This window comes from Lycium barbarum, chromosome 10, assembly GCF_019175385.1.
Source record: "Lycium barbarum isolate Lr01 chromosome 10, ASM1917538v2, whole genome shotgun sequence".
Lineage (NCBI taxonomy): Eukaryota > Viridiplantae > Streptophyta > Magnoliopsida > Solanales > Solanaceae > Lycium > Lycium barbarum.
Window position 1 is genome coordinate 6,060,607 of NC_083346.1, and position 5,046 is coordinate 6,065,652.

The following is a 5,046-nucleotide window of genomic DNA, read 5'->3' on the forward strand; positions in this document are numbered from 1 at the left end:
TGTTAAAAGATTGTCATATTGAGCTTCTAACTTCTCAGACAATGAAAGATTTGATCTTTTTCGTGGCCACGATCCCTTTTCTTGAAAATTGTTGCATGTGGCAACATATTTTCCAAGAACCTCTAGGACACCATGTGCAAGGTCTTGTATTTGCATGATCCATAGTTGTACAATTCAGCATCTTCTTCTTCTTCTTTTGCATCAGCTACTCTTGAGAAAGTCCTCATTTGGTCAACTGCATCTCCCATGTGAACAATTTCCTGTTGAATTCCATCGAGATATTTTTGTCCCCCATGGAGCCAGGCCGAAAGCCTATGTACCAAAATAGTTATAGCACCCTTTGCCATTTTTTTCACTCAGTATATAATTTCTTTAGAAAATTTATCCAATATGTTGGTGTAATTAATGTTGGAGTTTCTGATCAATTTATATAGATCAAACTTTGAATCAGTTTAGGGTTTAGAACTGCGTTTCACAACAATTGACTATTGCAAATTGCAAGCTTAAGAAATATTTTACCAGTTATTATTAGTTTACTACTACTAATTGGATTATTTTCTCTTTTAAAAATTCATTTTGTATGATCTGACTGTTAGCGATTTGGCATTTGATTTGGTCGACTAATGGCTATCTAAAATCAGCGATTGCAACTCGAATGTTAACAAGAATTTGGCATTTGATTCAGTCGACTACGGGCTATCTAAAAATACCGATTGTTAACTCGAATGTTTACATCAATTTGCATTTGATTTGGTCGAATACTGGCTGTCTAATAACATCGATTGTCAACTTGAATGTTTACAACAATTTGGCATTTGATTTGGTCAAATGCAAAACTAGCCCTGATCACAATTATGATGGGCAGACATAGCTTTGGTACAATTATTCACAAGTATTGTTGGATTGGCAAAATATGTATGTGTTGTTCAATTGTTCACAAATTTTGCAAGACTAGATATTTGAAACTATTTTTGTTATATATGTTATTATTCGCAAGTTTTATCTGATTGAAAATGCTTACCGATGTTCAATATTTGGTTGATCGTGAGAAGAGGGGCAACAAAACCATTAACAAGGTCAAACAAGCATATCTGATGAATTTCTCAGAATTCACCTGAAAAAGTCGCAGTGACACCAATAGACATGCTAATTAATTCTAGCGAATATATATAAAAAATTATTATAAGCCAATTATATTCAACGCACTGCTGTTTTTTAAGATCTCAACAAATCGAATTACTCTAATTTCAGGATAACATTTGAAATATCAGGATTATGTTTGAATGCAACCTGTTGTTTAAACAGTTTATATAAAAGAGGAGGAGTTTTGCTCTGGGGTTCATATCCAGGATTATAATCTCGGATTAGAATTTATTATCCAATTTATTATATGGGATAAATAATACTATTAAAATTATGATATACAATTTGTACAGATTTTAGCTGATGTCAATAACCAAATACGAAATATATGTAATCCCCAAATTTTATATCAAAATGGAAAGACATGCGTGTGGCGCCAAATGCATGCCTTTATAACATAAATCATGAAAGGTTGGCATCGCCCATATAATTAAGGTCACCTGTCCTTTTGCCATTTGTTCCTATAATCTGAAGGAAGCTTATTGTCAACCTGATGATTTCATTATCAGCCAGTTGTTCATGATAATTGCAGATTTAGCTCCATGCATGTCTTCTTGTTACTGTATAATCATCAGTACCTTTCATAAATCATCGTAATTAGCGGTTGATACAACATTTTCATTAAAGGATTTAATTGTCTACTATATGTTTTCCATCATGAGCGTGACACTTCAAAAACGTATTGGGTGCGTGCTCATTGGGCTCGATATATAATAACTCAAAGGATAAAATTCGTTAAATTTATTCGGTCAAAATTAAACAATACGTGTCATGGATTTGGAATGTAACATGAAGTATATCTATTATTGTGATAATCACATAATTTTTTGTCTTACGTCAACTAAATTCTGTTCCAACCATACCGTGTCTTTTTTGTGGAGAGACGTGATGAAAAAGGCCTATGTAACCAAATAGAGAGATAGATAAGTAAACGTACGTGAAAATACCTGCATTTAGCAATTTATATTTCAGGATGTACGACGTTGATGGATATTGAAGAGCATATCTACAAATTATGCATAACATAAAAGTTTAGGAAAGATAAAATTAAATGTATTTGCATTTTTTATTTTTTTGGGGTCAATCGTATTTGCAGTTTTCTTTTCTTCTCTTTTAGCTTCTTTTCCTTCTATTATAGTGTTTGTCATGAGTAATCTCCTCCAATTTTCCTGCTATAATTTGGATGGGTCAATGTAAACTAATTTAGAACAAGTTTTTTCAGTCTACGAATTGGGAACCGATTAACTAAAGACTTATATGCAAATGGGACATACAAGAAGAACGGTAGTAAACAATTACAGGTGAAATTGTAACTCAAATAATGACATTGCTAATGAAAATGCAAAATCTATAGAACTCTCAGTGAAAGAGCTAAATCAGAGGGGCAGTTTTAACTAATACTGTAGAAAAAATTACGCCATCATTGTATCTGAACCTATTATCTCCAAAATAACAAATCTTACTGCATGCTTGGCAAGTTCTCAAAATTAATTTATTTTGAAAAGTATTTTCATTAAAAATGATTTTCGAAAAAGTATTCTAGGCAATTTTTAGTTGGAAATCAATTTGAAAATGACTTATATCAATACTAGAGCAGCAAGTTTTGTTCGGTAAAGGTTTCAAAAAATGTTTCTCGAATACGCTACTTTTTAAACTTCTAAATTGGCTTTGCTGCTATTCAAAAACACTTGTTTTTTCTTTCTTAATAGCTTGACCAACACCTCAACTTTTTAAAATAAGCACTTTTGACTTTCCAAAAGTTTGACAAAATAGGTTACTTATTGTGTATAATTACATGTGGTTATCTGATAGTAAATGGTGGAGCTATCGTATTAGATGCCCAGGTGAACACAGTAGCTTCTGCTTAAATCATGTAGTATTGATAGATTCATTAGATATGTATGACTATTTAATTACAAATTCAGTAACTAAAATGAGCTTTAAGTTCAGGAGCGAATTTAGTGGGTAATTTATATGGTGCACGTGAACCAATAATCTTTCTGCAAAATTAAATATATTTTTATGTACATATTTTGTAGAATTGATTTATTAGTACCTGTGCGCACTCATGCTACATAAAGGCTTAGCAGTGCACTGAGTTGTAAGTTGAGTTATTTACTCAGAGGAATCAGGATCAATTCCGTCGACTTTATAATAGTATTAAAATTCTTTTACACAGCAATACATGTATAGAATTTGAACTCCACTAAAATAATAGTGGTGACAAAGGAGGACCAAACCAAAGAATAATTCTACCAAAGGATATCGTTAATTACTCTAGCTTGCCAACTTTGCACTTAAAAAGAAAGAGGTCGGTCAATGAGTTGTCCAAGCTTTTAGAAGGGGGGTGGTAGACCTAAGACCCACAAAGTAGCATAAGGACAAAGGCTAGCAACTATGAGTGTATTTAAACATTTGTTGCTTCAACCATCCTTCACTTTGCATTCGACAATATTATTCAGAATCTTGAAATTGATTTTCTTGATGCCAAATGTTTTCTTGAATATGGTTGGTTTCCTTTTTGGGGGACCCTCCAACCCTCGTGGAATTTTTGTTGTAAATTCATTGGGTATTTAGAATTTATTGGCTCGATTAATTTAAATTCGCATCGCGTATGACCCATTTAAGAAAATAGGTTCCATGTGAGGAATTTCCTTACTTTCAGTGTTAACCCTCCATGGAATCTTTGTTGTAAATTCATTAGGTATTCAGAATTCATTGGCTCGACTAATTTAAATTTGTGTCGCATATGACCCATTTAAGAAAAAAAGGCTCCATGTGAGGAATTTCTTTATTTTCGGCGCTTGAACCCTTGACTTCTGATTAACAGTGGGCAGTGGTGGATATGCCAACAAAGTTCCACATTGATAGCTGAATAGAAAAAAATATAATATAAAGTGTAGGGTTACTCTTAATATAAAGGTAAAAAGTAAAAAAAAAAAAAGGGGGGGGGGGGGGGGGGGGGCTTACTCTTAATATTGTGAGGTCTTCTCTAGAGAAAAAACTTGGGCCCAAAACGGAGAATATATAACACACCATGTTAAGTATAAGAGTATATGTAGATTGTTTTGCTAGACAAATATGGAATTGGCGGGTGGTGTGAGTCGGGTGACTGCCTTTGCCCATCTACGAGTTAATTATTGCCGTCGTTTGGAGATGCGTAAACTCAAAAAGAAGCCTATAGGCTTTGGTGGTCATGACTATGCAGATTCACGGTGAATGTCGGTATTAGCCCGTGAATCTTGGTGATGGGCATGTGGAACTTAGTTTAAGAGAAAAATTATCGGTTGATCGAATAAAGCATCACATTAGTAGTTAAAAAGAAAAAGAAGCTTCATATAAAATGTAGGGATTCTCTCAATAGTGTGAGGCTTTTGAGATTAACAATATGGATTTGATCAAGGCGAGCAATATCATACTACGTTAATAGTATCTTTAGTTGATCATATTAGTCATTTTCCTGAAGGAAAAAAGAATAAGGAATTTTCAAACTTTCCAGCTCTGAATTTCAAATTTTCTTCCTTCCCTTGGTACGTGTTTGAAGAATTAATGGTGAAGGTCAAGGTGTTTGTGGTCCAGTTTAAGTCCCTTACAAAAAAATCAAATTGATTAAGACAGTTTGTTAAATACTCCATATAAACCAAGTAAAAACCTACCTATACAAGCTTAGAAAAATGATGTTGGCCTTCAAATTTCAAGATTTTAGTTTCAGAATGTTGCAAAGAATTTACTGTATTTGTATAACAACCGTAGCTCCAAGGTCATACGGAGACAGATTCAGGATTTAAAATATGAAGGTTCAGCTTTTAAGATCCTTAGCATTGTATTCATTATATTTGTAAAAATATAGGTTCAAACTTATTATTCATTGCAATTTTAGTGAATGTGCCTCCACATAAATTT